This window comes from Pinus tabuliformis, chromosome 8, assembly GCF_031772625.1.
Source record: "Pinus tabuliformis cultivar Carrire ecotype Pingquan chromosome 8, CPIR1, whole genome shotgun sequence".
Lineage (NCBI taxonomy): Eukaryota > Viridiplantae > Streptophyta > Pinopsida > Pinales > Pinaceae > Pinus > Pinus tabuliformis.
Window position 1 is genome coordinate 1,977,050,301 of NC_142294.1, and position 26,598 is coordinate 1,977,076,898.

Here is a 26,598-nt window from a genome sequence, read left to right on the forward strand (position 1 = left end):
GTCCAAATGATATGACCTAATGAAATTGTAAACTGATCTAAACTTTTGTGCAATGAAAATAAAATTATTTTTTCTTTTGGACTAATACCATATTGCACTTGGTATTATAATGAGATTTACATGAATAACTTGAAATAGGTTAGTTTGAGAACTTATTGGACAAGAAGTCCATTAATGGAATTGGTCCTAGTTTTTCGCGATATATATACATACATATATAAGTAGCGCTCATCCAAGGAACACTAGTAATAACTGGATTTTTAAGAAAGATATATTAAAAAAAATTAGTGAAAGGTTGAATCTGGAAAGTCTTGTAACTGACTTCTGCATTTTGAAAACTATATAATGTGAATTCTTTTGAATAGTGTTTCCTATGGACGAATGTGAGTTGAAACCTCGAAGAATTTACATAGGTATGATTTACGGAGAAAATTTTCAAGTCAGGGTAACTTAGAATATGAGACTTCATAGCTATGAGTACATTAAACTAATAATAAGTGAGCCAATATTTAATAAAAAAAATAGAAGTTAACACAGTGACTATAATGAGGATTGTGTATATGAATTGAAGTATTTACTAAACTTAATTGTTATTTATAATTGAGTAAATTTAATAATAGTGGAATCTGGTATGACACCATAGGAGATTTGGGTTAGTCCCAAGGTCAAATCGACGGAGTCAATAACCTAGGGTCAGTCCATATCTCATTAGAGTTATATTTAAGAGGAAAATTATTAGTATTGGAATGTATCGTTACTAAAATTGGGCTATAAATCCATTTCTAGAGATGAGGCTACTACCTATATTAGGAAGAATATAGAATATAGTGGAGTGTTGTGAGATTTAAGGTTAGTTATGGGACCAAGCTGAGTTTCCAACACCCTGAGAACAATCTTTTTTTATTAGGAACAACCTAATTAATCAAGACATACTCTAGACTGAATCTAACATTTTTACAGAATTCTACTAAAGCCTGAAATACATATAATGTTCAGTAATCGCATTAGAATAATATTGTTTTAACAAAAGTGGTAATTGCGAAAGGATGCGCCTCTTAAAAATAACTATGCAGATGCATATAAGTTGATATTGAATAGTTAAGAAAAAACAACTTAAAATACAGCGTTGGAACAAAACCCGAAAGTCCTAATACTCGGAGATATATATACAAAAGTATAGTCACTAAAAATAACATAAAATATACATAATAAGGAATGTCCCTCCTTATTGAATGCACTTAGATATTAACATTTTTTTCCTCTAAGCCAATTTGACATGGAACCAGTAGATCAAAAGGAAATTAAAAAAACAAGGTTCGTTGCCAGGGTTATCGTTAACACACAAATATAGAACGTATGTAAATTAGCATATGCAAAATTTCAATCCTCAAGAGGGCCGATGTCCATAGGCCATTTTAGTTTAAAGAAAATACCCTCTATACATACATTGTTTAACAACCAACTGTAAAAGATTCATCCATTTCAAGATAGAGAATAGCAGCCCTCGGCAAATATGAAAAATTAACCTTCATGGAAAAGAAAACCTAACTCAAGCAGTTCTCGACACCTATAAAATTGTGGAATAAATATGTAGAGAGGAATCTGGATGGGCCTTCTTCAAAAAAAATACTTTAGTAAGTTTTTGAAGTCCGTCAGCGGTTGTCACCACCTGTAGCAAGAAGACTGCAACATGGGAAAATGTTAGGGCCAACGTGACTGTTAAAAACATGGTAAATATTAAACCCTTATCATATTTCGAGAGGGTGCTTACATGAATCTATAGCCTCTGCCCTTGTTTGTTCCTATAGTGTTCCTATAACCCTAGGCTGATCATACTTTGCGTTGAAAATTCAATGGTAATCTTGTATGGAAGGGACACGACATAAAGAAAGTTACAACAACTAAGTCCCTCCGGGAATCCTTGAAGGAAAGCATCAGAGCAATGCCCATTTGAGAGGCCCTAGCATGGACTTCATCCACTATCGATACTTGAGTAAATCTTAAGCCAGTATACATCGAATTAAATTGAGGAAGTATATATATATATATACTTCATCCACTATCGATACTTGAGTAAATCTTAAGCCAGTATACATCGAATTAAATTGAGGAAGTATATATATATATAGAAGTCCATGGACAGCAACTTCCTCAAGGAATTGCTTGTCTGTATTGGAAAACAACAACAAAAGGAGCATTACAGAAGCTAGCCAAAGGTGGGCTTTTCAAAAGTTGCAGTGCTCTACCCAACAACAGACGAGGAAAAAATTATTTGTTGAAGGCGTGGAGCAAGAGGGTGGTTACCATGTAAGCACCTCCCTACCATCAGACCATCAATGAAACCCTAACTGATGAGAGTCGTAGACTTGGCCTCATATTTTTCAAGAACGTGACTTCGCCAGATGGTTGATGAGCAATACTTTTGTGAACGTTGGACTAATATCTCAATTTAATGATTATAAGAAGCCTTTATAATAAATTACACATGATATGTAGGTCAATAAAAATAAAGAGTAACCATAGTTTAATGCTAATATCAAATTACCAAACCATTGTATGGAAATCGATATAAAAATATGTGTATGAGTGTACTTGTAACCTTGAAAACTATAACCTTTTAATCAAATACAAATATGTCTCCCTAGAATGGCTGCAAACTGGTAAATGGCCTAAGATGGTAAAAAAAATTGATTAGGGTGTGTTACATATAAATTTAAGAATATAACTTTAAGAATATTACAATAGAAGCTTTAAATAAACCATTTAAATATGCATGTTAGCTGATTTAGTTTAATGTTAAATTCAAGTTGGGGGTTGGTCTATTCCTAAAACACTTTGGGACGAAAGAATCTGTTACCTTTGCAATACTAAGATAGTTGAAGATAACAAAAAAATTCAATTTCGTGAATTTTATTCACATCCGTTCTCATTTCCAACACATTTTCCCCACTACCAAACTTCTTGACTTGTCAAGTCAACAAAACTATAGTGATCTAGGGACGCTTATTTCCGTTTTATTTTTAATCATAGAAATAACATATCAAAGACTTGCAATTAATCTCTTACTTTATTAAGGTATGATAAACCACATTAGTCTTCATGGAGGTTAGTCGTAGTCATAGTCATCATCATCACCATCATACTGGCCATAATAAAATATTTCAATAATAGAATAATTGAAAGCAAGAAAACAAATCAATTACTATCTAATACCAAAAAGTAGAGTAATGTTGATGTATATTTAAATAAATATATATAGCCAATTTACAAGATCAAATCTCTTGAGGTGTAAATATTTTTTCATATTGTTTTATTTTAGAAGAGATTTGCACCTCAAGGAATTTAACTTATCTAAAGATATGTTAAAACCAAAATGCTTCATGTGGTTGGTCCTGCACAACCACATCCTCACGTGGGAGAATCTAGCTAAAAGAGGTTTTCAAGGAATTGGCATTTACTTCATGTGTGGTGGAGTATTGGAATAGGTGGTCCATCTTTTACTCACTTTCCCATTCATAGTATCCATATGGAACAAGGTGTTAACCATACTACATATTCAAGCAAAGGTGGATAACTCTTCTATTCACAATTTCTTCACAAAATGGATTGAATGACAAAAGGCATTCATGGTGCTTCCCTTCTATAGTTTTTCAGGTATTTGGAAAAGTAGAAATGAAAAAATATTTGAGGAGACTTCCCCAATAGATGTGTCATACATGCCCGAAGATAGTGGAATACTCTCTAGAGATAGGCCTATGGACCCCAATCCCACAAAGGAGAATATGTAGCTATAGGGAGATTAGATCGTCTAGGCTGGTTGGTTTTTTCCATAGTCCTTCCTCAGATGGAACTTGCGAGTGTGGTGCATATATTTTCCCAAATCTCAGAAGGACATATCCTCTTAGTTGGTTTGGGGGTAGAAGATCTAATAACAGAGCATAGTTGCTCACACTTTAGGGTGTTTTTAAATTTGTTGTTTGGCTGGCCATTTAGGAGCTAGAGGTGTTTGTTTATTCCAAATCTAGAATTGAGTGGGCATAGGGGTTTTCCAACTTTGAAGTGCCTCCTTGTTTACTTAGATGCAATAAATCAACTTCTTGCTGCCATATTTCAAAACACATATTATTTGCCCACATATACAAAGAACAAAACTTGGTGGCTAACCACTTATCCAAATGTGGGTGCTTTTCCTTTTTGTGGTTTATAAGCTATAAAATATTTGTTGACAGTAATGACAAAGAATGAAATCGAAAAGTGGAGCAGAGATTGCTCTTCTCAATATTCTGAATGATTAAATAGATTACATTGTAAACATCAATAATAAATCACTGAAGTAAAACTCGACACCTACAGAGTAGAACTCAAGTAAGACTAAACTTCTTATGACACCTAGCAGACAATAGAATCAGATGTTATGACACCTAACCAACAACTATCTGACAGTGAGATTAATATCTCAACATACCCTACTAATCTCAACTATTACATGTAGTGGCACTTACAATGCCTAGTTGTTCTCTTTGAAATTCAAATACATGCTTGCCCAATGGCTTTATGAAAATATCTGCTAGTTGATCTTTGGAACCATAGAAATCAAGTACTTTGTCCTAATCATTGACAAGCTCATGGATGAAATGAAAACGAGTGTCAGTGTGCTTGCTCTTTTTGTGGAAAACATGATTTTTTATAAAGAAATTACTGAATTGTTATCACAGTACATTGGTGTTGGCTCCTTCTTTCACTAATCTTCTCAACCACACAACTTGACAAGATGTTGAATTTGTTGCTACATATTTTGCCTCTGCAGACGATATTGAAATGATTGGTTGTTTCTTGGATGCCCATGAAATCAGATTGGTTCCAAGATGAAAAGCGTACCCTGAGGTGCTTTTTCGATCATCTAAACACCCTTCATAATCACTGTGTATATAACCTGAAAGTGGATAATTTTCAGAATGTGTATAAAACAAACCATAATCTATTGTCCCTATAATATACCTTAAGATCCTTTTTGCAACCTTCCAATGAGAAATCTTAGGTGACTGCATAAACCTAGAGACAAAGCTTGCTGCAAACATAATATCAAGTCTAGTTGAAGTGAGATATAACAAGCTACCAATTAGACTTTTATACAGTGTGGAATCAACTGGTGGTGTTACATCTTCTTTTCTCAGTTTTGTGCCTTGAGCAATTGGTGTATTTGCAGATTTGCAATTGGTCATTCTGAACTTTTTGATGATATCAGTGGAATATTTTTGTTGATCGACAAAAATTCCATTAACAGATTGGTGAATTTCAATGCCTAAGAAGTATTTCAGGACTCCTAGATCTATCATATCAAACTCTTTTTGCATTCCTACTTTGAAATCTTCTAACATCATATTTCTTGTATAAAGAAGATCATCTACATAAAGGCATACTATCAGGATCTATCATATCAAACTCTTTTTGCATTGCTACTTTGAAATCTTCTAACATCATATTTCTTGTATAAAGAAGATCATCTACATAAAGGCATACTATCAGAGTTTTACTTCATGCATTTTGGTATACAAATTTGCCTCATGAATGCTTCTGAAAAACCACCTTTGATGAGATAGGTGTCAATGTGACTATACCAAGCTCTTGGAGCTTGTTTCAAACCATACAAGGCTTTCTTCAATCGGTATACCTTATGCTCTTGTCCTGGAACTTCAAAAGCAGGAGGCTGCTCTACATAAACTTCTTCCTTCAACTTTAATGCAAGAACGATCTCCAAGAGTAATTTTTGATGTTATGGAAGCATCAAGCTAAGAAAGTATATTTTTGTTACATATCATATGATTGTTTCAGCCGTTGTCCAACATTCAAAGATCCTTGTTGTGATTGTCTTCAGAAAGATTGCATGAAAGAAACATTGCTTCAAAGGATTCTCCTTCATTCTTGGAGAGATGGACATTGCCTCTGTGTTGATCTAACTATTTCTTTTTGCATTCATGTTCATAATGCCCAAATTTATTGTAGTAATAACACTAGAAATTATATTTGCTCCGAGGCCTTCTTCTTTGAGTTTGGTTTTGTGGAGGTCTCCACTGCTCTGTTGCATGATGATGTTTTGATCTGCCCTGCTTCGGCCTATACCTCGCTTGTTGCTACCTCTATATCCTCTGCCTCTGCTTCTGCCAAAAGAAAGTTGTGCTCTGAAAGCTTGTTCCATGGAATCTTTTGTCAAGTTGAGTCTTGTTTCATGTGCTAGAAGCGATCCAGTTAATTGTTCTACTCAGAAAAGTTGTAAGATCTTTGGATTCTAAAATGATGGTTACAATCATGCCATATTTCTTGGGCAGACTTCAAAGGACTTTCTGAACAATTTTCTCATCTAAAATGGTTTCACCGATGAGCTTGATTTGATTGAGTATTCCCATGACTCTAGTCATGCGCTGATCCACATTTTCTATGTCAGTCATCTTTAGGGTTTCAAACTGTGATCTCAATGTCTATGATTTCGCTGTATCATTACCTTGATATGCAACTTTCAAGATTTCCCAAGCTTCATGTGCTGTGGATGCACCAGTGATCTTGTCGAAGATAGAGTCATCCACTGAATTTTGAATCCAACATTTTGCTCTGTGTAGCAGAGATACATTTACTTTTTTACCATCCCATGCTTCTTGAGTGAGCTTTGCATATGCAATCTGAAGTGTATCCCAACACTCTTTGGCTTACAAAAACGTTCTCATTCTCAAAAACCAAAACTCATAGTTTTTTCCAAACAAAATCAGGGTCTCTAGAAAAGCACTAAACTCTAGGAGAAACCATTTCTTTAAATGCAAAATGTGCACCTTTTCTTTTAAAACTCCTTTAAAAACCATTTTCCTTTCAATTTTTTTTTTTTTTTAAAATAACTTTCAAAAATAATCCTCTTGCATTTACTTTCCAAATTTTTATTAAAAAAAATTACAAACTCATTTTAAAAAAAAAAACTTTTCAACTTCACGCTCACTTGGGCATATCATAAAGTTTTTAATTCATTTCTTTTTAAATCCTTTAAAAATGAATAAGTGAACTTTTGAAATGAAATACCTCGTGACCTCATAAAAACAAACTTGAATCTAGTGCCTTCGTTTGACTTTCGCTAACGGGGACGGGAAGGATGTGGGATTGCGTGTTAACTATTTTTCGATAATTAGAACCAGCGTTAGTGCTCTGACGCACTGTTTATCACCACTAAAGCTGACTAACGCAATCCTCTTCTGCTGCACAGCGTTAGTACTTTGGTTTGATTCCTGGAGAGCGTTAATCTCCCAATATATATATATATATATATATATAATATGCAGGTTTTTCTTTTTGGCAAACTTCGTAGCACTTTGCTCTAATTTCTGTAGAGAATTTTTGCTTCTTTTTTTTTAACGAATACATACATATGAAATGCTGTTCTCAAAAGAGTCTTGTGTAACTTTATTCTAACTCTGTTGCTCTCTCAAAGAATCTTACCTAGTTTAAGGTTTGATCCATGATAAAGAATAAAACCTAAAAGTGGAGCAGAGATTGCTTTTCTCAATATTCTGAATGATTGAATTACATAGTAAACATCAATAATAAATAACTTAAATAAAATTTGACACCTATGAAATAGAAATCAAGTAAGACTAAACTGCTTATGACACCTAACAGACAATAAAATCAAATATGATGACACCTAACCAACAACCAACTGACAATGAAATCAATATCTCAACAGATTTTAGTGTCTAAAAAATTGGATGTCTATCAATTTGATATAAAAGTGTATTCACATAGCATAATATAAAATTGAAAAATTAATTTAAAAAATATGCCCCTGCAACCTAATAAAAAAATCTAGTTATCAATTCTAAAATCAACTAATCACATGGGAAACTCGGTGAAAAGTTTGACCATATATTATGTATACATTTGATATTTTCATTGTGATGGAAATAGACTCTTGGAAATATCATATCTGTAGCCTTATGTCTTTTATTTAATATTGACGATCGCCTTCCTCTTTCACTACAGGCATAATACTGCTGTCTGGCCTGCATTTGAACCACGGTAACATGTTCAGGTTTCAGCGATGCTAAATATTCAGACTTCAACGATGGTAAACATTCTTTTTTCCTTTTAGTGTTCACTTACACATTTCTTCAAATTAGGGTGAAAATTTCAAATTCGTATAGAAGACATTGGTTCAAAATTCTCTGCAGACATTGTTTCCCATTTCTTTGTAATGACAAATATTAAATCAAGCAATGATAATGGGTCATTTTTATTTGTATAATAGATTTCAGATATATTTGAGAATCTGAAAGATAGAAACATGAAACAATTGATTCAACTTAATACATTAAATATCTAAATATTCTTTTGAGATATATCTACCTCAGTAACCAAAAAAAATTCAATAATCTTAATTTTTTTAAATAAGTATATCCCACCATAAAATTATTTCATAAATGTCATACTGGCTAACTCTAACCCAAATAAACACAAATCTATAATCGATCTGCATGACACTAACATTTCATCTTCCATGGCGATTCAAGTAGTGACCAGAACTGCTCATCTTCCATGGAGATTCAAGAAGTGACCAGAACTGCTCATCTTCCATGGAGATTCAAGTAGTGACCAGAACTGCTGAAGCTTCGGTTCCATGGAAGGGAAAGAATTTCAGCCACTGTTTGTTCAAAAGATGCGGAGAAATAACAAGGGCTCTCTTCGTCAATTCTCCACACATTAAGACGATGACGATCCATGCGAGTGCTCAAACTCCGAAGGACACACTGAGGATTTGACAACGTTGTTATCATTGTCGTTGCTTTCTCCCTCTGACACGCAGCTCCGATGAACTCTCTGTAATGTCAAGCTGGAATGTGATGGATGTGCATTAGGGAAAATGCATAGAGAAGAGTTCCCTTTGCATGTCAACGGAAAGGAAAGAGACATCCTAGAACTAGTGCATACAGATATTTGTGGACCTATGCAAACTAGGTCACTAGGAGGTGCATATTGTTTTCTGTTGTTTACAGATGACTGCACTAGATTTTCATGGGTGTATTTTTTAAGTAAAAAGAGTCAAGCCTTTCGATACTTTAAAGAGTTTAAATTTATGATAGAGAACCAAACAAGAAAAAGGATAAAGATTCTCCGCTCGAACCAAGGGGGAGAATACAGGTTAGGAGAGTTCATGAACTTCTGCAAGCAGCATGGGATTATGCAGCAATTTACAGTGCCACACACTCCACAGCAGAATGGAGTAGCAGAACGCAAGAACAGAACTCTTGTGGAGTGCGTGAGAAGTATGCTTCAAGGTAAAGGTCTATCGAATGGTCTTTGGGCAGAAGCCATTAATACTGTTGTTTATTTAAAGAATAGGAGTCCTACTAAATGTCTAGGCTTCAAAACCCCCTTTGAAGCATTGTTTGGACTCAAACCAGCAGTTAGTCATCTAAGAATATTTGGATCTAAAGCTTATGCTCATATACCAAAAGCAGATAGAAAGAAGTTAGACCCCAAAGCCTTGAATTGTATATTTGTAGGATATGGCACAAAGTATAAGGCATACAAGTTATATAATCCTGTGACTCATAAATTTTTTGCAAGCATAGATGTTATTTTTCATGAACAGATTGAAGATGGGAAGGAAGACTCTAACAGTGACAGCCACATTCCATTGTTGATAGAGATGAACAGTGACGAAGATGAAGAGCAGGAGCAGGAGCAGAAACAGGAAGAAGTAGCAGCAGATAGTGTAATAAGTGATGATGCAGGCCTGGAAAGTGCTGAAATAGATAGAGTTGAGGTAAGTCCTCTACCTAGAAGATCAGGTAGAAAGAGTAGACTACCTAAAAGATTGAAAGGCTATGCTTTAATGTCCAAAATTTTAAACATTTTAGAACCTTCAAACTATGAAGAAGCAAGTAAATCAGATGAATGGAGGGCTGCAATGCATGAGGAAATTGAATCAATATATAGAAATCATACTTGGGATTTAGTTGAGTTGCCTGAAGGAAAAACCCCCATAGGGTGTAAGTGGTTATATAAACTTAAGATAAATGCAGATGGGAGTGTAGAAAAATTCAAAGCTAGACTGGTAGCAAAGGGTTACTCATAGCAAGAAGGAATAGATTTCATAGGGTGTAAGTGGTTATATAAACCTAAGATAAATGCAGATGGGAGTGTAGAAAAATTCAAAGCTAGACTGGTAGCAAAGGGTTACTCATAGCAAGAAGGAATAGATTTCGATGACACCTTTGCCCCTGTAACTAAACTAAATACAATTAGAATGCTAATTTTTTTAGCAATAAAACATAAATGGAAGCTACACCAGCTAGATGTTAAGTCTGCATTTTTGAATGGAGAATTAAAGGAAGAAATTTATTTAGTACAGCCTCCTGGTTTTGTGAAAAAGGGGCAGGAGCATTTAGTGTGTAAATTGCATAAGGCACTTTATGGTTTGAAACAAGCACCCAGGTCATGGTATGAGAAAATTGATTCATTTTTTATACAGCATGGTTTTCATAGGAGCCTCAACAACCCAAACCTGTATACCAAGATAAATAAACATAGGCAAATCATTTTGATTTCTTTGTATGTGGATGACATGATTATAACCGGAAATGCAAATAATTTGATCAAAGAAATCACGCAGCAAATGTCACAGGTATTTGAAATGAAAGGCCTTGGAGATCTTCATTATTGCCTAGGTTTGGAGGTGTGGAAAGATTCTGGTCAAACTTTTCTAACTCAAGGAAATTATACCAGAACCCTGTTGGAAAGATTCAGAATGGAATAGTGCAAAACAGCAGCAACACCATTGCAGCAGAATCTCCAGTTAAGCAGTGATGATGGCACAAAACAGGTTATTCAGATTCCGATTGGGCAGGTGACCTCGATGATCGTAGATCCATCACAGGTTACGCATTTAGTATTGGATCCGGGGTTATTTCGTGGAGTAGCAAAAAGCAAAGTACTGTAGCATTATCATCATGTGAAGCTGAGTACCAGGCATTGTGTGCAGCTACATGCGAAGCCATCTGGTTGAGGAGATTGCTTAGCGATGCAGGTGAAGGATAGAAAGAAGCAACCAGCGTCAAAACAAACAACCAGAGCACAATAAAGCTTGCATACAATCCATTTTTCCCTAAAAATACTAAGCATATTGACACTCCATTTCATTTTGTTCGAGAAAAGATACAGTCAAAAGAAATGTGTGGAGTATTGTAACACTTGTGATAATTTAGCTGATATTTTTACTAAGCCTCTAGGGTGAGTAAAGTTTGAGTTATTTAGAGGGATGTTAAGAGTGCAAAATAACCCTTTCTCCATTAAGGGGGGGAGTTAAAAATAATGGAAAAATAGTTATATGGTTGTAACGCATCTCCTTAGTTTAGGATTAGTTCCTAGAGTTTAGGAGGTTGTTTACAACTACCTAATTTTCAGTGATGTATTTAATATTGTAATATTCATTTGATGTGAAGTAGAGTGAACGAGAGAGAGAGTCTCCTCTTTGTTTGAGTGCAGTCTCAGAGGTGTGGTACACACCTGTGAGCTGCAACTCCTTCATTTTATTCAAAGCTTGATTTTTATCTTTCCTATAGAAGACATTGGTTCAAAATTCTCTGCAGACATCGTTTCCCATTTCTTTGTAATGACAAATATTAAATCAAGCAATGATAATGGGTCATTTTTATTTGTATAATAAATTTCAGAGATATTTGAGAATCTGAAAACAGAAACATGAAACAATTGATTCAACTTAATACATTAAATATCTAAATATTTCTTTGAGATAGATCTTCAACTTATTACATTAAATATCTAAATATTTCTTTGATATAGATCTATATCAGTAACCAAAAAAATTCAATAATCTTAATTTTTTTAAATAAGTATATTCCACCATAAAATTATTTCATAAATGTCATACTGGCTAACATGTCTCTAACCCAAATAAACACAAATCTATAATCGATCTGCATGCCACTAAAATTTCATCTTCCATGGAGATTCAAGTAGTGACCAGAACTGCTCATCTTCCATGGAGATTCAAGTAGTGACCAGAACTGCTGAAGCTTCGGTTCCATGGAAGGGAAAGAATTTCAGCCACTGTTTGTTCAAAAGATGCGGAGAAATAACAAGGGCTCTCTTCGTCAATTCTCCACACATTAAGACGACGACGATCCATGCGAGTGCTCAAACTCCGAAGGACACACTGAGGATTTGACAACGTTGTTATCATTGTCGTTGCTTTCTCCCTCTGAGACGCAGCTCCGATGAACTCTCTGTAATCGTTGTCGTGGTCCCTGAGAGACGTCGAAGAATGCGAGGTTAAGGTCACTGGGAGAGCCATGGCCGACCCGGACACCGCCACTATGCCACCGTCGCTAGCTATCTCGGTGCAATCTCTCATGCCGCGAGCACAGTAATCCCGAGCTCTTGTTAAATACGGGATCAGAGAGACAGCTCTGATGCTGTTATACAGAGCTCTCAGCCGCTGCAGCCAGCTCTTTGCATTACCTTTGCCATCTGTGTGCTGATAATCCAACTCCATGATATCAGAGATAATAGTGCTGAGATTGCAATTTATGGCCTGTATATATATAGTGGGGAAAATGCTAATCATTTTACTTCATTTATAGATATTGAAGGAGGGATAAGCTAATCTTGTTCCTCTATATTAGGGACAACTTAAAAAATCCCATATAGAAATTTGGTAGAAGATCATATTGTAACCTAACTAGTCTGGCTATATAAAAAGTCAAGCCATTGATAATTTTAAAATGCCGGATGGATACAGAGACTTGCCACATGACTGCGTTGTTTTGAATAATAAATATCACAATCCCTATGCTTGTTTACTGCATATTTTGTAATACAAAATATGGTTTTTGGGTTTTCAAATTCATCACCCTTAAAATAGGGTGCATGATATAGGTTATACTCTTAAGAATCAAATTTTAATAATCAATTTTTGAACTATGTGTAAGGGTTCTCGTACTTTAATCTGCACAACCACGCAAAAGCGTGGTTAAGTCTTTAATCAAAGAACGTGCGTGTTCTGGGTTTTCACAGCCACCCTCAAAAGTTGCATGAATACCTGCCCACTCTGGCATACAAGGTAGGTTTTAAAAACGGAAACAAGTGCGAAAATCGGACTAACAATAATAATAAAAAAAAAACCATTTCATCTATATGAGATCAAGTGCGAAAATCAGAATAACGAGAAAAAAATATCATAATATTAGATTATGGTATATTTAAAAGCTTCTACCTATTTCTGGTTAAGATTCTACCCAATTCCATATTTTTTAAAAACTTCTACCTATTTCTGATTAAGATTCTACCCAATTCCATCATCTTTTATGGATTCAATTAGAGTTTTGAATCATCTTTTATTTGATCGAATGATCTTGAATGCCGAAGTTTTATGAGTAGTTGTAATATGATAACTTACAATGTTTTATTTGATTTGTATGAGATATTTACATGTTTATTTTTATATTTAATTTAAATTCTAATTCATTTTTATATTTAATTTAAATTTTAATTCATTAGATTCTATTTTTAATGGATTCAATAGTTTTGCATGATTCTAAATGTTCATTTTTATATTTAACTCAATTTCCAATTTATTAAAAATAATTTTTTATATTTAATTCAAATTCCAATTCATTAGATTCCATTTTTAATAGATTCAATTAGAGTTTTGAATGATCTCTAATGTTTATTTTTATATTTAATTCAAATTCCAATTCATTAGATTCCATTTTTAATGGATTTAATTAGAGTTTTGAATGATCTCTAATCTCTTGTTTTGTATTCAATAATAACATGTTTATTTTTATATTTAATTCAAATTCCAGTTCATTAGACTCCATTTTTAATGGATTCAATTAGAGTTTTGAATGATCTCTAATCCCTTGTTTTCGAAGTAGTTGTAATATGATAACTTGTTAAGTTGCAAATTAAATATTATTACATGTTTATTTTTATATTTAATCCAAATTCCAATTCATTAGCTCTATCTGCATTATATAATACTGTAAATACAACAAACTCATGACATTCAGAGCTACCTACACTTATTTTTTTTAACTAATTAGGAATTGTTTTAAAAGTAGTTGAAATATGATAACTTGTTAAGTTGCAATGTAATGTTTTAATTAATTTGTATTCACTATTTTTTTTTCTTTTGAATAACACTGATTCTATTAAAGATACAAAAATAGTGTTACATGGAGGCATCGACCTCTACAGAACCTGTCTTAGAGAATTTACTAAGTGTTAGCAAACAGTGACTGAAAAAATAAAAGACTGCCCACGAGGGGAAACCAGTCCAAAGAAGGTGTGAGCTGCCCACGCAGGGGAAACCAGCTTATGATGTCCATGTTTGAGAGATTTCCAACAAAACAAAAAACCAAAAAAGACCCCACTTAACAGCAACCACAAATTAAAACCACTAAGAAGACCAAAGAAGACCTGATGACTAGGAACCTGGAAAAAGAAACAAAGCCTGCTAGGTGTCAGCAGGTGGTGGGGTTTCCTCCACGATGAGACACCCGTAAGCATATGGGTCATCGTTGGCTTGCTGCTGGCCACTGGTCGTGGTGTCCCGCTGCTCTTCGCCATCTGGATTGTTTGTCCCATCTGCCTCCTTCCCACTACCACCTGGGGTGTTACTCGTCCTGTTCAGTGCTTCCGGGTTGGAGTGAGCCGCGTCCGTCCTGTTCAAAGCATCACCCTGCGCGTTGTTCTACCTGTTGTCGCCTGTCCTGTTCGGAATGATGCTTGTCAGGACTAAATTGCGTTGTGGCTCCTTCTTGAAGGCAACAGAGATGGTGGCGATGATACAGGGGCAGTCCAGGGTGCATCTGAATTGGAATTGGGTGGAGTGAGAGGGATTCATCGTTAGCTCATAGTCAGATTTAGGGTGCTGGGTTTCCACCATATGCCTTTGGCCAGCTGTCTGGGCCTGCCCTCTTCCATTGTGGGTGATGGGAAAGCGACCCCTACTTTGAGCTACATTCGAAGGCGAGGAGGAATCTGCTTGAGCCGAGTCAGACAGGGACAGTGAGGGAAGGCGGATTGCTCTCCCTCAATTGATACCCCTGCGGCTTCACATTATGTGCCTGAGGTGGGGCATATTGGCTGGGTGAATATCAATTCGCTGGGTGCTTGGAGGAGCTAGAGACGGGGTGTAGTGGCTTGAGAAGACAGGGAAGTGAGGAAAACGAGTGCCTGAGGTGGAATTGAGGGTTGGAATAGCAATTCTGTAACAGCAGAGTGAGTTATGAGAGAAATGGGCATCGTCAATTAACTCAATGCAGCAGAGAAGTTGACATGTTCTCCCCATCGCTGTTCTGGAGCTTGGCTCTGCTGCTGCGGGAAGGCAATTACAGGCGAGAGGAGGCAGAGCAGTGGGGGGACGCGGATTATTCTCCATCTTAAGGTCCAGAACCAGAAGTAGGTGGCCTCGGCTCTCTCCCTCCATTAATGATTTTTGGCTTTCAGGCTTCATTAAAACGCCATAAATTATGGCGGTGGGCATCTCGTTGGCAGTGTGGGAGGCCATGTGGCCATACCACTTGCTCGCCCGGATGATCCTCGCTGTGCCGTCACCATTAATCACCCACATCTAGGGATTCTGCATCCCTCTGCACTAGATTGATGCATTCCTGTAGATGAGAGTTGCCATGTAGAATGTCAATCGATCAAGAAATTAGAACTCGATCACTATTCACCCCTATATTTGCTAGGAGATCTGCCACTTTATTTCTTTCCCATTTGGTGTGTTGGAAAGTGATAGCTCTATTGCTTAAAAGCCACTTTTCAATGAATTCTAAATGCTCCGCTAATCTCTAGCTAATTGCTACCTTGTGGGTGTGGGTACCTTGGAGAATGCGGTTGACTATGGTTATAAGGATTTGTGAGTCTCCTTCAATTATTATAGGAAAAAAAGCCATGTTTTTGGGCCAAGCATAGGCCCTGCCATAGTCCTTCCAATTCCCTTGAGTTGTTTGTATCCCATCCTATCGATCCATAGAAGATCAGGAGAGGAATGTTGTCATGATCCCTGAAGATTCCTCCATAACCTGCTTTACCTGGGTTTCCTTTAGAGGCTCCATCAAAGTTTAGTTGTACAATTCCATGGGAGGGAGGTCTCCAATGACTGGAAGCGATGTTACTTTGAGTGTTGTTGCTAGGGTGCTTAATGATCTGTGAGATACAAAGGTTTCAATTCTCCCATATGTTCTTCTCTTGAGGCACCGTGGGAAAGTCCTCTTCCTTCCAGTTCTGAAGAGTTAAGGTTTCCTATAGATTGGTGCAAAAGTTGTTCCATAGGGCATCCAGAGGAGTGTACTGATTCTTAAATATTCTTCTATTTCTTTCTTTCCATAAAGTCCAAACAAGTAGGCCTGGGATAATTTTCCAACGTGAATTTAGCAGCCTGCTTTTGTAAGGGTCTGCTATCCAATTTCGGATGGTATTTGTGATGTCTTCTGGTATTCTACCCTTCTTTTGGTATCTGAATTCAATTTTTTCCCATAGTTTGGTGGCGAGATGGCATGCAGTCATAAGGTGCTAGATTATCTTTTCCTATTGGCTACAATTGGGGCATCGAGAAGGCCCATTGAAGCTTTTCTTCCTTAGGTTGTCCCAAGTGAGAATCCTTTTGTGACACAGCAGCCATAGAAATGTTGATATCTTAGGCCAAATACCTGGAGACCAGATTTTCTCCCATATTGGGTCTTTTCCATCCTGCTGGCTCATCAAGATATTGTATGCTTCTTTTGTGGTAAAGGTCCCACGTGGTGTATATCCCCAACGTAGGATGTCCTTCTTGTCTGAGAAATGGATTTTCTTATTCATGAGTTCTGTATCCAGCGCATTATGAATTTTCTTTGTTCCTTGTCTGAATATCTGAGCTGCAGTGAGCCATTGCCTATATCCTTGATTAAGGTCTGAGGTCCAATGCTGATTAACTGTTTCCTTCTGTTGCATTTCCCAGTCCTATGTTTGTGGAAGTTGAAATTCATTGCTAAGCCTTAGTCTTTGATTCCAAGAGTCCATCCAGAATCTGGCATTACTGCCATCTCTGATTTCCCAGAAACTATGTTTTTGTACCATGGTGCTATGTTGTTTTGCTGCATTCTAGATAAGAGATCCCTTTTCAGTGGGAAGAAGTCTGATTAATTCATCTCGGGATCTGTTGTTTGCATATTTGGTAATCCATAGTGTTGCCCAAGGTGTTTGTGGTGTTGATAGCCATTTCCACCATATCCTTGCTCCCATGACCTATGTTGAGGGTCCCAGAGGCCCATTCCTCCATATTATTTAGGGAGGCAAACTGTCGTCCATTTAACCAATGCCCATTTTCCATTTTGGCCTGAGGATCCCCAGAGAAAGTTGCATTGCAGGTTTGTGATGCTTTTAAGCACCCACTTTGGGGCTGCTAACACAGAGAAAAGGTAAAGAGGCATTGATTGTAACACGACTTTTACCAGTACCAGATGGCTAGCAATGTTGAGGGCTCTATAAGTCCAAGAAGAAAGGCACCCTTCTAGCTTTTCGAGGAGCAACTGCCATGAGGCATGTTTAATGGCTGAGTCAGTCAAAGGTGCTCCTAAATATTGGGAAGGGAGAGAGGCTTTGGAGAACCCAAGGATACGAGATATAGAGGATTGAGTGAGAGGGGGGGTATGAAAGAAGAAAATTTGGGATTTAGCTGTGTTGATGCTGGCTCCAGAGGCTTCCGAGTATTCATCAAGCAGAGATTTAATTTTGAAGGCTTCTTGAATAGACGGGTGCCCAAATAGCATATTTTCATCTACAAACTGTTGATGGGTGATGGCTGGGGAGTCATGGATAGAGATTCCTCTGATCTGCTAAGTATGAAGAGAATTCTTAATTAGACGACCTAGCCCTTCAGCCATTAACACAAAGAGAAAGGGAGAGAGAGGATCTCCTTGTTGTATGCCTCTTGAGGGCTGGAAAGAGCGAGAGGGAATGCCATCTACTAGAGTGGAGAAGAAAGTGGAAGAAATCATATTCATTATCCATCTGACCCAGGTAAGAGAGAAACCAAAGGCTATGAGCATTCTTTTCATGTAATTCCAACTTAATTTGTTAAAAGCTTTTAAGAGATCAATTTTGAGAAGCATGCCTGCTCTTTTGCTATGCTTTAAAGAATGGATTATCTCATGAGTGAGAATGATGCCGTCAATAATTTTCCATCCTTCTGCATATCCTTATTGTTTTGGAGATATTAAAAGGGGTAACAATGGTTTCAGGTGAGAGGCTATAACTTTGGATATGACTTTGTAGATAACATTACAGAGAGCTACTGGCCTAAATTTATCCGAAGTCATAGAATGCTCTTCTTTGGGAATGAGTGTTACAAAGGTTGCATTCAGAGACAGAAGCATCCAATGTAGAGTTCTAGATTCTTCTACCACTTGCCAAACATCCATTTTGATGATTTCCCAGAATTTGTGAAAGAAATTAGAGGTGAATCCATCTGGTCCAGGAGCTTTCCCCTCTTTGAGTTGATTCATAGATGTTTCAACTTCCGAAAGAGTAACAGGTCGGAGGAGAAGTTGATTATGATCCTCCATAATAATTTTTGGGATATGCTGGAGGATCCTTTCTATTGCGGGTTGTTTGTTAATTTGTGGTTCTTGATGCACACTTTTGAAATGCTGAAGTAGTTCTCTTTCAATGTCCTTGTGTTGTTCCATCCTTTCTCCCTGTTGAGTCTGGAGTTGAGAGATATGATTGTGCATTCTTCTTTGAATGGTGGTGTGATGAAAGAATCTTGTATTCTGCTCTCCCTCTTTTAACTACCTTACTCTAGATTTCTGCCTCTAGAGGATCTCTTCTTGTTTTCTTCTTTCATCCAGTTGCTTCTGTAGGCTTTGTTCTTTTTGAGTTAAAGTTTCCATTCTACCACCTATTATTATAGTTTGTTGGACTTCCTTCATTTCTTGAGCCAAAGCTTTTTGGGCTTGGAAAATATTTCCATAGGTCATTTGATTCCAAAGTTTGATGTGTGCTTTTCGCTGTTTGAGCCGTTATTGAAATTGGTACATTTTTTATCCCTCTGGGGGTTTGAAGCTTTTCCAAATGGAGGTGACCATATGACTGAAGTCTGAGTGGGTAAGCCAAAATGCTTCAAAACAGAAAGGTCTTCTGGCTTGGTTTCCAGGTCTTTGCCATTGTAGCGATATGGGCCAATGATCTGATCCTGAAAGCGGCAAAATTAAGGCAGTGAAGTCTCCCCCTATATGAATTGCATTGTCAGATATCAAAAATTGATCCAACCTTGAGGTAATTTGTTGCAAACTTGATCTTTTATTGTTCTAGGTATAAATTCTGTTGTTAAATGGTAGATCTATGAGCCAATTATTTTGTATGAAGTCCTTGAAATGACCGCTTTCCACTTCTAGTCTAGTTCGGCCACCACTCTTTTCTTCCAGCTTAGTGATCATATTAAAATCACCTCCTGCAATCCACAGAGGATGGGTTTTGGTTGAATTGATTCTTTCAATTGTGCACAACAGAGCTAGTTTGTTTGCCCCATCCTGAGGGAAGTATACATTGGTGAGGTTTCCATGTATATTGGTTCCAATAATGTGAAAATTTGCTTGAATGAGATTATGGTTCACATGGAAGTCAGTGAGGGAAACTGCTTGGGTGTTCCATGCTATTGCTAGTCCTCCGGAAGCTCCTGAAGCATCTACCGCCATCGACTGGCTTCCTTGCTAGGCTTTTGCTAGAATGGTACCTATGGTAGTACTGTTACATTTTGTTTCTTGCATGAAGAATATGTGAGGTTTCTCTTGTTGTATCATGTTTTTGATCATTTTGTATTTCACAGGGCTATTTAACCCTCTTAAATTCCAAGATGTGAGCTTCATGATTCAAGATTGGGTAACGGCCTGTAGTACTTTGTTAATTTGGAGTATCTTCCTGACTCCACCAACATTTCCCCAATGATGATGGTTCTTTGTAGGTCTGTCTTTCTTCCTCTTTTCTTGGTATCCTTGGGAAGGTTTTTCCCATCCCATTGACTGCCTGGCTATATCCCTAGTGTTTGCTGCTGGTGTGCTCGAGAGAGGATCACCTCCAAAATTTCTAGCTGTCTATCCTGGATTTTATCAAACTCTTTCCGTTTGCAAGCTTGCTCAAGACCAAATATGTCCAGATCCCCAATGTCAATACTTTCAGGCTCTTCTTCCATATGTTTGGGTTCACTACTTCCTGCTAGCAAGTCATTTAGATGGATTGGTTCTTGGTAAGAGATAACCATTTCCATTCCATTGAGTCTCGATTCGGATTCCTTGGTGGGTTTGGATATTGGGCTTTTCATGGTCTGAGATGGCTTTGGGTCTTTCCGAGAGACTGAGGGCTAGATGATCGTAGATGACTTGAGAATATTTTCGTTATTGGTGGGGGGTTCAATGTCTTTTGAGGCGGATTGAGCTAGGATATCAAAGCTATTGCTGGTGGAGGGTAGGGTTGAGTTAGCTGTGGGAATTTTGGATCCAGAAGCGGGTTTTTTGTGATGTTTTTTTCTTGGTATTGACTTTGGTGAATCCATCCTCATTGGTATTTTCTGGAGAGGTTTGGGTATGGGGAGTGACATTTAGGGGACAATCAAGGAAAAGATAACCATGTGCATGGCATTTCCTACATCGAAAGGGAACATGTTCATAGTCTATTGGCTGAGTCCATTCAAAATCATTGTGATAGAGACTTACCGAATCTGGGAGTGCCTTGTCGAGATGCATGTAAACACAGATCCGGGCATAGGAGGTGTATCTTCGTAGCTTCATTTCTTCGGCTATCTTGATGAAGTCCCCCACACCATTTCCAATGTCTTTTAGAGATTCTTCATCCCAATATTCTAAGGGAAGGGAATACAGGTGGATCGAGACAGGTGCCCAACTAAAATCTTCTTTGTTTGAATTGAATCTTTCTATCCAATCTCTGAGATACAAGCCGACGGAGTTGAAGAAATAAGGACCACCGTCTAGGACTCTATTGCGGTCTTCTATGCAGTTGAAGACAGCCGTGAAGAAGCCTTTAGGTTTGAGTTGCAGGGTCACATGGCCCTTGGGTTTCCATTTAGCTGTAACCCATCCTTGCAGGGCTTTTTCTGTTGGCCAAAAGCCAATAAATTTCCCTATGAGAGTGTGGTCCTTCATAAATTAGATTTGGGCATTGATCCTATGCCCAGGTAGTTCTATCTTGGGTCTCTCTACTACAATGGGCTTGCAGGTGGCTGAGGTAGCTTTTGGGATCTCACTGTTCAATGTTGGATTATCTTGCTGCTGTGTAGGAGGCAGTGCCTCTGTGTCCTGTGATGTTTTTTGGGTCGCTTGTTTAGTTGTGTCAATCTGCTGAACTTTGTTGGTGGGGTCTATCATGTCAAAATCCTGTTCAACCTCATGTTGAATCTGTTTCTTGCTGCTGCCACTTGGGGAAGGCTCTGCAGCCTTCCCCGAAAGGGGACCCATATTAGTGGACCCAAAAGCTAGGTTTTACGGTTGCCAGAGAAGCTCAGATTCTGCAAATTTGTTGTTGTTCAGAGATGGTCAGGTGCTGTGAAGCTTATTCGAAACCTTAAGCTGCGCCCAACCCATTCCTTCTCACTTTGTATTCACTATTATTATGTGCTTTTTTTATATTTAATCCAAATTCCAATTCATTCTGAGCTCTATCTGCATTATATAATACTGTAAATACAACAAACTCATGACATTGAGAGCTACCTACACTTTTATTTTTTGAATTAATCAGGAATTTTAATAGACTTCCGAGCTTAAAAAAGAAATATTTATTAATTCAAACATTCAAATCCTTATTAATTAAGGATCTAGATCTCATGTTCAGCAATAATGAGCAAATTAAACCTGAACTCAGATTTGGAATTCAGATCTGTGGGCATCGCACATAAGTTCCAAATCAAAGTTGTATGTATAAGGATTGCTCACACATGTGGGCATCTCACGTTAAAATAGAACATAGACAATGGTGTGTACTTTGTGATGAATATATAGTAAGTTCCAAATCAAAGTTGTATATTATTAATTAAGGATCTAGATCTCATGTTCAACAATCTCTGGGTGCAAATTAAACCCGAAATCAGATTTGGAATTCAGACCTGTGCGATGAATTCAGACATGTGGGCATCGCACATAAGTTCCGAATCAAAGTTGTATGTATAAGGATGGCTCGCACATGTGGGCATCTCACATTAAAATAGAACATAGACAATGATGTGTACTTTGTGATGAATATATATAGTAAGTTCCAAATCAAAGTTGTATATATAAGGATAGCTCAGACATGTCATTTTCCATGGAATTGCTTGTTTTTATTAGAAAACGACAACGAAAGGAGTATTCTAAAAGCTGGCCGAAGCTGGGCTTTTTAAAAGTTGCAGAGCTGTATCGAACAACAGACAAGGAAAGAATGATTTGTTGAAGGTGTGGAGCAAGAGGGTGGTTATCGTGTAAGCACCTCCCTACCATCAGATCATCAATGAAACCCTAACCGATGAGGGTCGTAGACTTGGCCTCATATTTTTCAAGAACGTGACTTCACCAGATGGTTGATGAGCAATACTTTTGTGAAAGTTTGACTAATATATCAATTTAATGATTATAAGAAGCCTTTATAATAAAGTACGCATGATAGGTAGGTCAATAAAAATAAAAAGTAACCGTAGTTTAATGTTAATATCAAATTACCAAACCATTGTATGGAAATCGAAATAAAAATATGTGTATGAGTGTACTCGTAACCTTGAAAACTATAGCCTTTGAATCAAATACAAATATGTCTCCTTAGAATGGATACAAATGGTAAATAGCCTAAGATGGTAAAAAAAAATAATTGGGGTGTGTTACATATAAATTTAATAATATTACAATAGAAGCTTTAAATAAACCATTTAAATATGCATGTTCGTTGATTTGGTTTAATGTTAAATTCAGGTTGGGGGTTGGTCTATTCCTAAAACACCTTGGGACGAAAGAATCTGTTGCCTTTGCGATACTAAGATAGTTGAAGATAACAAAAAATTTCTATTTCCTGACTTTTATTCACATCTGTTCTCATTTCCAACACATTTCCCCACTACCAAACTTCTTGACTTGTCAAGTCAGCAAAACTATAGTGATATATGAACGCTTATTTCTGTTTTATTTTTAATCATAGAAATAACATATCAAAGCCTTGCAATTAATCTCTTACTTTATGAAGGTACGATAAACCACATTAGTCTTAGTGGAGGTTAGTCGTAGTCGTAGTCATCATCATCGCCATCATACTAGCCATAATAAAATATTTCAATAATAAAATAATTGAAAGTAAGAAAAAAATCAATTACTATCTAATAACAAAAAGTAGAGTAATGTTGATGTATATTTAAATAAGTATATATAGCCAATTTACAAGATCAAATCTCTTGAGGTGTAAATATTTTTTCATATTTATTATTTTAGAAGAGATTTTCACCTCAAGAAATTTAATTTATCTAAAGATATGTTCAAACTAAAATGCTTCATGTGGTTGGTCCTGCACAACCACATCCTCAGGTGGGAGAATCTAGCTAAAGAGGTTTTCAAGGAATTGGCATTTGTTTCATGTGTGGTGGAGTATTGGAATAGGTGCTCCATCTTTTCCTCACTTTCCCATTCATGGTATCCATCTGGAACAAGGTGTTAACCATACTACATATTCATGCAAAGGTGGACAACTCTTCTATTCACAATTTCTTCACAAAATGGATTGAAAGACAAAAGGCATTCATGGTGCTTCCTTTCTATAGTTTTTCGGGTATTTGGCGAAGTAGAAATGAAAAAATATTTGATGAGAATTCCCCACAGATGCATCATACATGCCTGAAGATAGTGGAATACTACCTAGAGATAGGCCTGTGGACCCCAATCCCACAAAGGAGAATATGTAGCTATAGGGAGATTAGACCGTCTAGGCCGATTGGTTTTTTCCACGGTCCTTCCTCAGATGGAACTTGCGGGTGTGGTGCATATATTTTCCCAAATATCGGAAGGACATATCCTCTTAGTTGGTTTGGGGGTAGAAGATCTAATAACAGAGGATAGTTGCTCGCACTATAGGGTGTTTTTAAATGTGTTGTTTGGCTGGCCATTTAGGAGCTAGAGGTGTTCATGGATTCCAAATCTAGAATTGAGTGGGCATAGGGGTTTTCCAACTTTGAAGTCCCTCCTTATTTCCTTAGATGCAATAAATCAACTTCTTGTTGCCATCTTTTAAAACACATTATTTTCCCACATATACAAAGAACAAAACCTGGTGGCTAACCACTTATACAAATGTGGGACAGTAATGACAAAGAATGAAACCGAAAAGTGGAGCAGAGATTGCTCTTCTCAATATTCTGAATGATTGAATAGATTACATTGTAAACATCAATAATAAATAACTGAAGTAAAACTCGACACCCACAGAGTAGAACTCAAGTAAGACTAAACTTCTTCTGACACCTAGCAGACAATAGAATCAAATGTGATGACACCTAACCAACAAATAACTGACAGTGAGATTAATATCTCAACATCCCCTCCTAATCTCAATTGTTACATGTAGTGGCACTTACAATGCCTAGTTGTTCTCTTTGAAATTCAAATACATGCTTGCCCAATTGCTTTGTGAAAATATCTACTAGTTGATCTTCGGAACCACAGAAATCAAGTACTATATTCCCATCATTGACAAGCTCACTGATGAAATGAAAATGAGTGTCAGTGTGCTTGCTCTTTTTGTGGAAAACATGATTTTTTTATAAAGAAATTATTGAATTGTTGTCACAGTAGATTGGTGTTGGCTCCTTCTAAATATTTGAAATATCTTTCAATAATATTCTCAAACACACAACTTGACAAACTGTTGAATTTGCTGCTACATTCTACCTCTGCAGACGATATTGAAACGATTGACTATTTCTTGGATGCCCATGAAATCAGATTGGTTCCAAGATGAAAAGCATACCCTGAGGTGCTTTTGCAATCATCTAAACACCCTTCATAATCACTGTGTGTATAACCTAAAAGTGGATAATTATTAGAATGTGTATAAAACAAACCATAATCTATTGTCCCTACAATATACCTTAAGATCCTTTTTGCAAACTTCCAATGAGAAATCTTAGGTGACTGCATAAACCTGGAGACAAAACTTGCTACAAACATAATATCAGGTCTAGTTGAAGTGAGATATAACAAGCTACCAACTAGACTTTTATATAGTGTGGAATCAACTAGTGGTGCTACATCTTCTTTGCTCAATTTTGTGCCTTGAGCAATTGGTGTATCTACAGATTTGCAATTGGTCATTTTGAACTTTTTGATGATATAAGTGGCATATTTTTGTGGACCGACAAAAAATCCATTAGCATATTGGTGAATTTCAATGCCTAAGAAGTATTTCGTTACTCCTAGATTTGTCATATCAAACTCTTTTTGCATTGATGTTTTGAAATCTTCTAACATCATATTTCCTGTATAAAGAAGATCATCTACATAAAGGCATACTATCAGAATTTTACCTTCATGCATTTTGGTATACAAAGTTGGCTCATGATTGCTTTTGAAAAAACCACTTTTGATGAGATAGGTGTCAATGCGACTGTACCAAGCTCTTGGAGCTTGTTTCAAACCATACAAGGCTTTCTTTAATCAGTATACCTTATGCTCCTATCCTGGAACTTCAAAACCAGGAGGCTGCTCTACATAAACTTCTTCCTTCAACTTTAATGCAAGAATGATCTCCAAGAGTAATTTCTAATGTTATGGAAGCATCAAGATAAGAAAGTAGATTTTTGTTACCTATCATATGATTGTTGCAGCCACTATCCAACAACTAAATATCCTTGTTGTGATTGTCTTTAGAAGGATTGCATGAAAGAAACATTGTTTTAGAGGATTCTCCTTCATTGTTGGAGAGATGGACATTGCCTCTATGTTGATGTGACTGTTTCTTTTTGCATTCATGTTCATAATGCCCAAATTTCTTGCAGTAATAACACTAGACATTATATTTGCTCCAAGGTATACTTCTTTGAGTTTGGTTTTGTGGAGGACTCCATTGCTCTGTTGCATGACGATGTTTTGATCTGCGTAGCCTCTGCCTCGCTTGTTGTTGCCTCTATATCCTCTGCCTCTGCTTCCGCAAAAAGAAAGTTGTGCTCTGAAAGCTTGTTCCATGGAATCTTCTGTCAAGTTGAGTCTTGTTTCGTGTGCTAGAAGTGATCCAGTTAATTGTTCTACTCAGAAAATTGTAAGATCTTTGGATTCTAAAATGGTGGTTACAATCATGTCATATTTCTTGGGCGGACTTCGAAGGACTTTCTGAACGATTTTCTCATCTGAAATGGTTTCACTGATGAGCTTGATTTGATTGAGTATTCCCACGACTCTAGTCATGAGCTGATCCACATTTTCCATGTCAGTCATCTTTAGGGTTTTAAACTGTGATCTCAATGTTTGTAATTTCACTGTCTTCACTATCTCATTACCTTGATATGCAGCTTTCAAGATTTCCCAAGCT